At 38.6% G+C, this 12,802-nt stretch overlaps 1 protein-coding gene across 4 annotated transcripts in view; it reads left to right on the forward strand.

Moving 5' to 3' along the window:
- The window catches only part of GALNT3 (polypeptide N-acetylgalactosaminyltransferase 3), a 91,214-nt gene continuing 78,412 nt past the window's right edge, over positions 1-12,802 (forward strand). The window contains exons 1-4 of one of the 4 annotated variants that reach the window (XM_039242007.1): positions 1-64; positions 1,618-1,801; positions 9,758-9,852; positions 9,952-10,123. The gene's annotated coding sequence lies outside the window, so the exon portion shown is untranslated. Of the gene's footprint in view, positions 65-1,617; positions 1,802-9,757; positions 10,124-12,802 lie in introns of all 4 variants that reach the window. The other 3 variants (XM_039242005.1, XM_039242008.1, XM_039242006.1) reach the window with 3 other exon arrangements.

Raw genomic sequence — 12,802 nt, forward strand, 5'->3', positions numbered from 1 at the left:
AATCAAGAGTCAAATGTTTAAACAACTGAGCCACAGAGGCACCCCTGTATGCACATCTTAACTGGTAAGATGTAACTGGTCCTCTATGGTAGATTTCATTCTTTATTCTCTCCTGTACTTTTTTTCATTCAATGCCTTATTTTTAAGATGATGTTATATCACTAATTCATAGCTTCTAACCACTGCATGTTATTTCATAGGAGGCATCCAACACTTTTTAATTATCCAGTCCTCCAATAATAGATCTAGGTTGACACCTGCACTCAGCTGCTATAAAACAGGGAGTTGACACTGTGTTAGGTTTTCGAAATATACATGGTGAATCTCTCCAAATATTGCAAGTTGATCTCATCAATTCTGGTTAGCCACTAGCCGTGTACAAAGGTTCCCAAGAGTTACCAACTCTGGATATTATTGAAGGTTTTAGTTTTTACCAACCTGATGACTATAAAGGGACTTCTCATTTTGATTTATTTCTCTGATTGCTAGTGAGGGTGAGCATTTTGCTGTATACTTATGTGCCATTTGCAGTTCTCTTCAGCGAATTGTTTTTTTCACATCTTTCCCCAGAATTTAAATCTGTTTCACTCCATGGCATATTCATTGTTTTTTGAATATCAGATGATAGGACTAAATCAGGATGGTTGCCTATGTAACATCCTTGGGCTTAAAATATGGCATGAAAATTGGAAATCAGATTGTTTGTGGAAATTTCCAGTAGTGGGAACTGTCAGTTATGTATCTGAATCACAGTTTCACAACTTAATTGCTGATTAAGTTGGAGCAAAACACTTTTTCTCTGTGTGTCTTTTTTTGTGTGCATACTGAGCATGTGAGTGCACGTGTGTGTGTAAAATGGGGGAAAAGAATACTTGTGTCTAATTGTGAAAGGTTTATTGTTATTTAATATAGGGTTATTTACATAAAGTTCATCATACAGTACATGGACGATTGTAAGTTGCTTCCTATTCTGTGTGATGTATATGAGGAACTCAATAAGTAGAAGATCGTAATATTCATGTCATCAGAATCATTGTCATTGTATGTTTGGGAACGATTTGGAAAAACTTCACCTGAAGTCAATTATAGATCACCTATCTTCTTAAGATCTTTTTTGGCCTTATATGTTCATAGAATTCACGCAAATCTAAACCTCCCAGGTCAGATAAATATTTTTTGTACACTATTTTCTTAAAATCATTTAAGATAACTTTCTTGGGTGTTTTCTAATCGATTTTGCAATGACCAAATAAATCCTTTTAAAAATCTGGAAACTTTAACTGAACATGTGTTCCTTTCTCCCTTCTTTCCTTTCTTCCTTCCAATAGATGCCTAGTTATTTATGTAGCATCTTTATAATCTAACACCTTATATTAGTTTTCTCTTGCTGTGTGATGATTTACCACACATTTAGTGGCTTACAATAGTACCCAGTTATTATCTCACGGTTTCTTTCAGTCTGAAGTCTGTGCATGAGCTAGTTGGGTCCTTTGCGTAAGGTCTTACAAAGCCACAAGCAAAGTTTCACCTGGGTTGTATTCTAATCTGGAGGCTTAACTAGAGAAGAATCTGCTTCCAAGTTTATTCAGGTTGTTGGCAGAACTCATTTCCTTGCAGGGGACTGAAGACCCTGGCTTCTTGTTGAGTGTCAGCTGGAGGTTGCGTTCAGTTCCTAGCAACCACCCCCTTTCCCAGAGGCTGGCTATGGCTCCTTGCCATGTGGGCTTGCCCATGGCTTACTTCTCATGGCCAGCAAGGACAGCCTCTAGAGTACTCTGCCTGCAAGACAGTCTTCTAGAAGGTAAGATAATCTCAAGAGTGATACCTCATTACCTCTACTGTATTCATTGGTTAGAAGATGGTCTAAGGTCGTGGCTACATGCAAGGGGAGAGAATTGCAGAAAGGTGTGAACCTTTACATAGTTATTTGTTCATAGTCCCAATTTTACTAATGTATCATACTAATAATACATACATAGTCCCAGTTTTACTAATGCTACATAAATAGCCCTGCATTGAAAGGAAGAATGGAAGTAATGGAGAGGGGAGGCAGGAATCACAGGGGCTCCCTTATACGGTGTCTGCTACACATTAACAACACCCCACTTGTAAATAGACACATAAAGACAAAGACAGAGAACTCTGCTAATGAATGTTATATTGTGTCCTACTTACTTTGAAATCTTAGAACTCTATAAATTAATTTTTAAAAATTTTTTTATGTCTTTATTTTATTTTGAGAGACAGAGACAGAGTGAGCAGGAGAGGGGCAGAGAGAGAGGGAGACACAGAATCCGAAGCAGGCTCCAGGCTCTGAGCTGTCAGCATGGTGCCGGATGTGGGGCTCGAACCCACTGACTATGAGATCATGACCTGAGCTGAAGTCAGACATTCAACCGACTGAGGCACCCAGGCGCCCCTCTATAAATTAATTTTTGTAATTATAAATTCTAAACTGTAATTGTAAATTTTATAAACTTTGTAACTATTTAATTCTTTATGTTTATTTGTATCTCTAATGCTTATTTACCTCCTTCGTCTCATAGAGCTTACAGGTTTTAGGGAATCAAAATGTAAATGACAACTACAATATAATGTCATAAATATTATCAGAGAGAAACTAAGGTGATGGGCAGGCATATGGGAGGGATACCTAACCTATTTGGGAGAGGAAGGGAAAGATTTCTCAGAGGAAATGACCACACATTTTAACTGAAACCTAGAATAGTAGTAAAGTAGTCAAATATGGAAGTCTATACTGAGAACCAACAATTTTTATGATCTAAACAGCAAGCAGAATGCCTTTATTTTCACCTGTCTGCTTGAAATTACAGCTTAAACCTCATAAATACACGGTAAAGTTTTAGAGATACATTAATAAAAATGGGACTATGAACAAACTCATAAAAGATTATATTATAATGTCATTGAATAAAATTATTATTAGCTCTCTAAACTTGGGTAAAACTCTTTACCTCTTGATGGCTCAGTTATCTCATCTATAAAATGAGTTCATCGGGGTACCTGGGTGGCTCTGTCGGTTGAGCGTCTGGCTTCGGCTCTTGTCATGATCTCACAGTCCGTGGGTTCGAGCCCCGCATCAGCTCAGAGCCTGGAACCTGCTTTGGATTCTGTGTCTCCCTCTCTCTCTGCCCCTCCCCTACTCACTCTCTGTCTCTGTCTCTCAAAATAAAATAAAGACATAAAAATTTTTTTTTAATAAAAATGAATAATAATAAATAAAATTAGATCAGGTTTGTCATTTCTAAGATATTTAACAGGTTTTAAATTCCATGATTCTATGACCTTATAAGTTTGAGAATGGCTTTATGTAAACAGAAATGATGGTGCGGGAAAGCACTTCCGCTGAGACCCAAACCTAGGTCTCTCAGCCAGCCAAGGCAAGAACTCCACCAGCCAAGACTTTGTGGGGATTATCAGAAGGCTCCCGCTCCTGGTGGATGCACTATAGAAAGGCATTCCTTTAAGACCCAGAGTTTTTCAAGAGCAGTGAGGGATGGATTTCAGGGCTTCTAATGCTCTTATACAGAGCAAAAAAGCATATGATGGTATTGAATCCAATGTTATTTCTGATCCAGTTATAACCACTCAACCATCCGGTTTCACCAGAAATCAGAAATGTTCTAGAAAAGGGTACCACCAACCTCAGATACATGTAAATTCCTGAACAGTCCGGTTTTTAAAAATGAGGTGCTCTTAGATTTATTTTTAACATTATTTGCCTGGCTACCTAACATTTTTAAAGGCAGAATTGTGTGAGTGTATAAAATAATTTGATGTCATTTTCTCCCTTATTCAGTCTTTCTTTCAGGCTCTGGAATAATTATACTTAAAGCATTTGGGGAATGGCAAAATTATCAGATTTACAAGGTGAAAGCTACCATCTATCAAGTTGAATTTACCATTTGCCCCTTCTGAGTGAAAGCTCCTGTCATAGTCCTCTCCCTCTGCCCCAAAGCCAGTAGTCCACATCAGCCAGTTCTCTTCCAGAGAGCAGACACCCCCAGGAGGCTCCCCCCAGGGACTTGCTACCCACTGCACCCTGTGATTCATCTCCCCATGGCAGGCTGGTTGCTTAGTAGCTATTAGGAGTCATTGGACCCATTTAATCTCCACTGGTCCCAAAGGCCCAACCCAGCAGGTATCTCTCATTCAGACAAGGGATTTAGGTTCCCAAATGCCCTAGAAGCTAAATGCCATCTTTGCTGCCTCAGCAGCTGGCACACAGGTAGACTATTTTTTGTTCTAATTTGGCACTGTACTGGATAGTCAAGGGCTGAGCAGATCCTGGAGAGAACCAACCTGAGTCTGACAGTGCTCCAGAACATGACACACACTTCCACTGTATGACAAAGCCCATGTACGGTCTAAAATAAAATGGAAGTGTGAGGAATATGTTATATATTAAGTAATATTTTATAGATATAGGGGATAAGAAGTCACTACTTTGATCATAGCAATTTACTGATATTGAGCTCAGAGAAATAGTCAACTTTAATTATTATTACTATCAGTATTATAATGGCTAATATTTATACCTATTAATCATTCACTATGTGCAGACCTTTTACTAAGCATTCTACTGAATTATCTAATGAAATCCTCACAGTGCTCAGAATTGCTACCTACTATTATTTTATTTGAAGGGAACTCTCCTTTGTTTTGCAAATAATGTTACAATAATTAATTAGTAAAAAAAATTTTTTAATGACTCCCTAGAAGGTGTTTAAAAATATACAGGGAGGTATATACTGAGAGGGAAAGATGTTCAAGGGATGTTTAATATTTTTTAATGTTTAATGTTTTATTTTGAGAGGCAGAGAGACAGAGCATGAGGAGGGAAGGGGCAGATAGAGAGAGAGAGGGAGATACAGAATTGGAAGCAGGCTCCAGGCAAAGAGCCCGATGCGGGGCTTGACCTCACGAATGGTGAGATCGTGATCTGAGCTAAAGTCAGATGCTTAACGGACTGAGCCACCCAGGTACCCCATGTTCCAGGGATATTTTAAATTAGAAAACAAAATGAAACAAAGCCAAAAAGCTGTTGCAAAAGTTTCTTTTCTGCAATTTTAAACTTCCTGCAAGAATAATTGCATTTATTTTGTAAGGAGAAGATATATATCTATATAACCATACAAAAAACTAATATTTATTCACAAGGAGTTATGAATTAAACTGTTAGTATAATTATTTCTAAAGAATGGGTTGGGGAAAAAGAAGGAAAGGGATGGACTCTACTTAAGTCTTTGTAATTGTAATTGATTTTAACTACAAATACTAATTGATTTTTGTAATGGAAAATTTTTTAAAGGTAAAGGTAAGTGAATAAAAGATACTTTAGTTTTGTTGGGTTCTATGTATTTTCTTTATATTCCTCGAATGAGTATTGCACCCAGGTTTTAAAGCATTAATATAATGCAAGCCTCTAAGCATTCACAGAGAGAACTAAAACCAAGTAAACCTAACAAAAGTAAAGAAGTCTGTGTCTGGTGTTTTGTTTTTGTTTTTTTTTTTTTTATTGGCCTAAATAGATTGATCCAAGTAGAGCGTGCTGGCAGTTAGCTAATTCCTTATCATAATTTAATGATGATAATTATGACCAACATTTATACAGTGATTTTTAGATTTACAGATTAAAAAGCATATTCCCTTGTATTTTCCATTTGACCCTTAGAGTAACTCTTATGGAGCTATTTTATCCTAATAGGTCCCCTGTGCCAGGAACTCTACAAAGTTCTTAAGATATACTATCCCATTTAATCTTTCAAAACAGCTCTATGGATTAGGTTCAGCAGCAAATTACAGAAAATAATAATACCTTAAACAAAATAGAAATATGTGGGGTTTTTTCTCCTCTAAGAGCCTGGGCAAATTATCTAGGGCACTTACGGTGATTTCATAATCATAATTGACCCAGGTTCCTGCTCTTGCTCTGCTCTACTTGATATTCTGCTTACATCTCTTTTTTTTTTTTAAAGACAACTAATTTAGCCCCACCTGTCATGTCTGAATCCCAGCCTGCAGGAAGGAGAAAAAAAGAAAACAAAAGAGTGATCTCCCTCTTCTCTCAGGGAAACTTTCTGGAAGTTGTAGATACCACCTCTATTTTTACCTCTGGGCAGAAATTAGTCACATAACCACATCTAACTGCAAGAGAGGCTGGAAATGGGGACTTCATTTTGGGTATCCTGGTGTCTAGCTAACATTTGAGAAGTCTTGGCTGATTAAGAAAGAAAGAATGGATATTGATATAAAACTAACTGTGTCTGTCACAGCATGCTATCATCCTTCTACAAGCGAGGAAACGGAGGCAAAGAGAAGACAACAAATACTCCCAATGTTGCCCAGCTAGGAAGCAACACAGCCAGTGGTGTGTCAGATGGCCATGCTCTTTTCCCTGTCATGCACTGTCTCCTGGACACGCAGTGAATCTGTTGCCCAAGATAGTTAGAATGCAACTAATCGGATAAAGGCACTTTTTCATCAAAAGGCCAACAGAACAAAGTTTTGCTTTTGGTTTGAGTATCTGCTTGCTGTACATTAGTTATTCTGTTTACTATGAATAAATAGATACTTTATACATATTTACTTTTTGGTCAATTCATAGTTTAAAAGTAGAGTTCCTAGGATGAATTATAATATATCCATCTAATAGCTGTAAAACTAACATTCAGTCACTTTTTATTTATTTATTTATTTATTTATTTATTTATTCGTTCATTCATTCATTTATTTATTTACAAATTTTTAAATATTTATTTATTTTTGAAAGAGCGATAGAGTGCAAAGAGGGGAGAGGTGGAGAGAGAGGAAGACATAGAATCGAAAGCAGGCTCCAGGCTCTGAGCTGTAAGCACAGAGCCTGATGTGGGGCTCAAACTCATGAACTGGGATCATGACCTGAGCTAAAGTCGGATGTGTAACTGACTGAGCCACCCAGACACCCCAGTCACTTTTTTTTAATGTTTTATTTATTTTTGAAAGAGATAGAGAGACAGGGTGAACAGGGGAGGGTCAGAGAGAGAGGGAGACACAGAATCTGAAGACAGCCTCCAGGCTCTGAGCTTGCTGCCAGCACAGAGCCTGATGTGGGGCTTGAACCCATGAACTGCAAGATCATGACTTGAGTGGAAGTTGGACACTTAACCGGCTGAGCCACCCAGGTGCCCCCCCCAGTCGCTTAAAAAAAAAAAATGTATTCTCTCTATACATATATACTATACATATAATTATTTATAATGTTATGTATATTATAAGGGCTAATAAGGAAATCCTTTGATAAAGAGAAATGGCTTCCCTTACACCTATCAGGAAGACTGTCTTGTTAACTTAATATCAGAAACTATGATACACATAAGATTGAATTAAATCAGATAAAAGGAGGGAATGACACTAGTTTAATGATGATTACAATAACAAGGCAATGCAATTACCCATCAGATGTTATGTGTCTATGTGTCTTAAGCTGTGACAGAAGCAGAGATTCATGTCCAGCTACAACTGCATGGCTGGGCCCTTGAAATGTGACTGGCCCGAAGTGAGGAGTGCTAGACACATAGAATAGCACAGATTTTCGAAGACAGTACAAAAATAAGACTGTAAAATAACATTAATAATTTTATATTAAAAAGTAATTTTATATTGACTACCTGTTGAAATGATATTTTAGATATATAATAAGGAGTGTCTGGAATAGGAGATAAATGCGTTTCTGGTTATGGAAAGAATTTGCTTTAGTGGAAGTAAATGCATTGATGTTAAACCAGTTATGATGCTTTTAAACACAAATAATAGAAAAACTGATGTGAGCAATAAGGAAACACATTGTCTTAAAACTGAGGACAGAGATAAGGCAGGATCTGGGTGATAAGTTTCCATTCCCTTTGCAGATGTCTCAGGCTCTCCCTTCTAAGGCATATTTGCTTTATCTTCAAATCATGCTGAATAACATAATAAATTAATGACTTCATTTCTTCTTTTTATTCCTTTTCATTCTTGCCACATTCCTCGTCCTTAAATTTCTAAAAATATAATTACATCAATCTTTTCACAGGATTTTGCTGGCATTTATTTACTTACTTGCTTATGTATTTAGAATCTATGCTAGGGAAACACAATTCTTGCCTTTCAGGAGCTTGTTGTCTCTTTCTTATTAGATAAAATACACAAATTCATGACAAATGCATGACCTAAACATGCATCTAGAAGTTTACATCTTTGAGAAACAGTGGCCACATTGTGTGGAAGAGCCAGATTGGTCAGTCCAAATTATTCTGACAAGAAACTTGTATCAGCAGGTTTTTCTGTTCTTCAGTGATTTAGATCCCTCAGTGACTAATGTTTCTGGAACTATTGGTGATTCTTGCTAAATGTCTTTATCAAAAGAAGAGAGTGAGGTTTTAATTGTCCATGAACTTCTTTTTCTCTTTCCACCCAGGAAAAAACCATGAAGGGGGTTCTCTAGGTCATGCCTCCAGGAAAATGGCCAAGTTAGTCTTCCTGATTTTACTGCCATGGCACAATTTCTCCAAACACATCCATTGCAGGGCGGGGGTGGGAGGACTCCAGGAAGAAACAAATCATCCCCCGGCCCCCCCGCCGCCCTGCTTTGAACTGATGAAGCATTTTGTCTGACACTCTTAAGTGGCATTTTAGATCCCTTGGAATTTGAACCAGACCATCCTGATTAAAGTTCCTATTTTAGTGGTTTTAGATGTGTTATTTCACAATCTATGATCAGGTTCCCTGTGGAAGTTCTCTCTTTAATTCTTTGAGAAGTATTTTTTTTAAGTTTATTTATTAAAAATAAATGTCCTGAGAGAGAGACAGAGACAGAGACAGCATGAGTGGGGGAGGGGCAGAGAGAGAAGGAGATAGAATCTCAAAATCTCCCTATGTGGGACTCGAACATCTTGAAACCAAGAGATCATGACCTGAGCCGAAACCAAGAGTCCCATGCTTAACCAACTGAGTCACCAACCTGCCCAATTTTTGTTTTGTTTTAGTGCCCATTTAAAACCTAGGAAACTGAAGCCCAGGGAGTGAATGGCTCCCTAACCTTCCAAAGCATTTGGAAGCCACAGTGAACCATGATCTTGATCTCCTCTTCAAGACATGCAAGGATCCAGGAATTCCCTGGTCATTGCACAGTAACTCTTATACCTTCATCAGGAAATTCAGTTGACAGGAGATAGTAGGGGGTTCTAAAAACATTAGAGCCCTGGGTGGGTCAGTCAATTGAGCATCCAACTCTAGATTTTGACTCTTGATTTTGTCTCAGGTCATGATCCCAGAATCCTGGGATCAAGCCCCTTGTCAGGCTCTGCAATAAGCGTGGAGTCTGCTTAAGATTCTCTGTTTCTCTCTTTGCTCCTCTCCCCCACTCACTCTTTTTCTCTCTCTCTAAAATTAAAAACAATTTTTTTAATAAAAATATTAGGAGGAAATCAAAACCAAGGCCTATCTCCATTTCAGTTTTCCAAGTTTTTATTGTCAGGCTTTGGATTGTGAGAGTTAGGCTGTTACTCTTTGTCTGCTTTCATGTTCAAATAGAAAACATGGGAGTGCTGTGCCACCTGCAAGCCAGCCAGTAAATATCTGTTGAAAGAATAAATGAATAAGCCCAGACTTTCCCATTCTAGAGATTACTATGGAGTTCCCTGTTCAAAGATGGGTTTAATTTCAGGCCAATCTCAGAAAGAATAACTTACTAAGTTTCACTGCCATTTCTCCAAAGGAAATGATTTCATCCCAAGACAAGGAGAAGACAAAAGGCCTCAGTACTCCTCAATTTTGACCTCTACCTTTGACCAGGAAATAAGAAAACAAAAGGTAGTAAGGATGACTGGCCTGCTTTTAGCTGGCTTTCTTCAGAGTTGGAAAGGAAAGTGTTTTTTTGTGACCCAAAACAGTTCCTCGGGCTCTGTGCAGGTGAGCGGACAATGGAGACATTCTTCTTGGCATTCTAAATGGAATTGGCCATTGAAGCTGCTGAATCTTGAGTGGCACACTTGAAGGCCTCCACAACTCACTTGAATGTGGTTGTGCTTTGGGAAGACTCGACTTTGAACCCTCCATCAATCATGGAAGTTCTCTCCTTCTGGTAGGCCATGAGACTGCCCCATTCCATTTCCTGTCACTCTAGGCCCTTTGCCTGACAGATAGATCTTACCTGGTGATACAGATAACTGTCCCCATTGATGCTTAATATTTTGTTAAATTTATTTGAGAGAGGAGAGTAAGCAGGGGTGGGTGTGGGGAGCAGAGGGAGAGGGAGAGAGAGAATCTTTAAAGTAGCCTTCATGCCCAGTGCACAGCCCTACATGGGGACTGAGTTTACGACTCTGAGATCATGACTTGAGCCAAAATCGAGAGTTGGACACTTAACCGACCAAGCCACCCAGGAGCCCCCATGCTTAATGTTTTTAGTGGTAAATTTATAACACAAAATATTTACAGCAGTCAACTTATAACACATACACATACGTATATGCTGATAGATACAAAAAGACTAAGAGTAATAACTTTCTGTTTTTTCACTTATAACATTCCATAGCTATTAATTTTTCCACGGTACTCTTGATCCAGAAGTGAAGTCATTGACAAATGAAGTGAGGGCCTTACAGCATGACAGGATTTCCTTTCCTCCAAACTACTGTCTACAACACATCCTGCCATTCTATCCCCAAACACTAAAGTTGTTTTAGGGATACATGTCAATGATTAAAGTCCCACCATTTGAATCATTTATTCTTTTGATATAATGTGTTCTCTCTTGATGATGTATAGAGAGAAGTTACAGTTTTGAACTTGTCATCTTAGCTTTTTATATGATTGGGAAGAATGTAAAGACTATGAAGATGCTTAATGAATCTTCAAGCGCTAGCAGAGGTAAATAAGGCTGTAGCAGGCAATTTGGAGTAGCAAGAAAATCCTTTGCCTACCAAACATTACAGGCAGTGCAGGCCTATTACATATGGCTAGTGAGGAATTTAAAGGTGCCATATAATCATGGAAAGCTCTTAGAATAACACTTGGTCCTCCTATCAAACTAAGTTGAATTTTTTATTGATTTGAAGTTATGTGAACAAAAGTTTAACTGTTAAAATATCCACTGTCAGGGGCGCCTGGGTGGCTTAGTCGGTTAAGCGTCCGACTTTCACTCAGGTCATGATCTCGCGGTTCATGGGTTCAGGCCCCGCTTGGGGTTTGTGCTGACTGCCAGCTCAGAGCCTGGAGCCTGTTTCAGTCTGTGACTCCCTCTCTCTCTGACCCTCCCCTGCTCACACCGTCTCTCTCTCTCTCTCTCTCTCTCTCTCTCTCTTAGAAATAAATAATAAAAACATTAAAAATATATATATATCCACTGTCAGAATGTATTTCACAGTAAGGTTTTGGAGTTGGAAACACTTTGCTACTTGTTAGCTGTGTAAATGTCAACTCTCAGAGCCTTATTTTCAGTTAAAATGGATTTAAGGGGCACTTGGGTGGCTTAGTGGGTTAAGTGTCTGACTCTTGATTTTGGCTCAGGTCACGATCTCACAATTCTGAGGTCGATCCCTGTGTTGGGCTCTGCCCTGACAGCAAGGAGCCTGCTTGGGATTCTCTCTCTCTGCTTCTCTCCTGCTTACCTCTCTCTTTCTCTCTCTCAAAAAATAAATAAACATTTTAAAAATTGACAAGTAAGACAATGCATGTTAATTATTTAGCCCAATGCAAATTCATTTAAATAATAAAGATAGTGATGATAATGACAATGGTAATAATCCTTTCTATTTGAGAAATAGTAGTCAATGGTGCGCCTGGGTGGCTCAATCAGTTGAGCCTCCAACTTTGTCTCAGGTCATGATCTCACAGCTTATGGGTTCGAGCCCCACGTTGGGCTCTATGCTAGCAGCTAGCTCAGAGCTTGGAGTCTGCTTCCAATTCTATGTCTCCCTCTCTCTCTGACCCTCCCCTGCTCACGCTGCCTCTCTCTCTCTCTCTCAGAAATAAATAAAACATTTAAAAAATTTTTTAAAAAGAGAGAGAAATAGTAGTCAAAATTATACTCTTCTTGAGGCACCTGGGTGGCTCAGTTGGTTAGGCTCCAACTTCAGCTCAGATCATAATCTCATGGTTCATGGGTTCAGGCCCCGCATCGGGCTCGGTGCTGACAGCTCAGAGCCTGGAGCCTGCTTCAGATTCTGTATGTGTGTCTCTTTCTGCACCTCCCCTGATTGTAGTCTGCCTTTCTGTCTCTCAAAAATAATAAAATAAACATTTAAAAAATCATACTCTTCTTGATTACTCTATTTGTGGTAAAACAAAACCTCTTAGGGGCACCTGGGTGTCTCAGTTAAGCGCCTGACACTTGGTTTCAGCTCAGGTCATGATCTCAGTTTCGTGGGTTCAAGCCCCACATGGAGCTCTGCTCTGACAACACAGAGCCTAAGATTCTCTCTCTCCCTCTCTCTCTGCCTCACCCCTAATCACGCTATCTCTGTCTCTCTCAAAATAAAAAAAATAAACTTAAAAAAATCGTTTTAAACAAAACCTCTTAGAACACACAGGAAAGATATGATGATGTCATGGTAATAAACTGAACATTAATTTCTTCTGACTTGATTTGTTAAGGTCAAATCTATATACATATTCCCAAGGCCCAATCTGGATCTAGTATTACTGATGACCTTCATAAATCATTTGAGATCTTTTCTTTCTATTTTTTTTCCTAATTTTTTCTTAATATTTATTTATTTTTGAGAGAGACAGAGAGACAGTGTGAGTAGGGGAGCAACAG

Source organism: Hyaena hyaena, unplaced genomic scaffold (assembly GCF_003009895.1).
Source record: "Hyaena hyaena isolate Hyena2069 unplaced genomic scaffold, ASM300989v1 scaffold_207, whole genome shotgun sequence".
NCBI classification, from domain to species: Eukaryota; Metazoa; Chordata; class Mammalia; order Carnivora; family Hyaenidae; genus Hyaena; species Hyaena hyaena.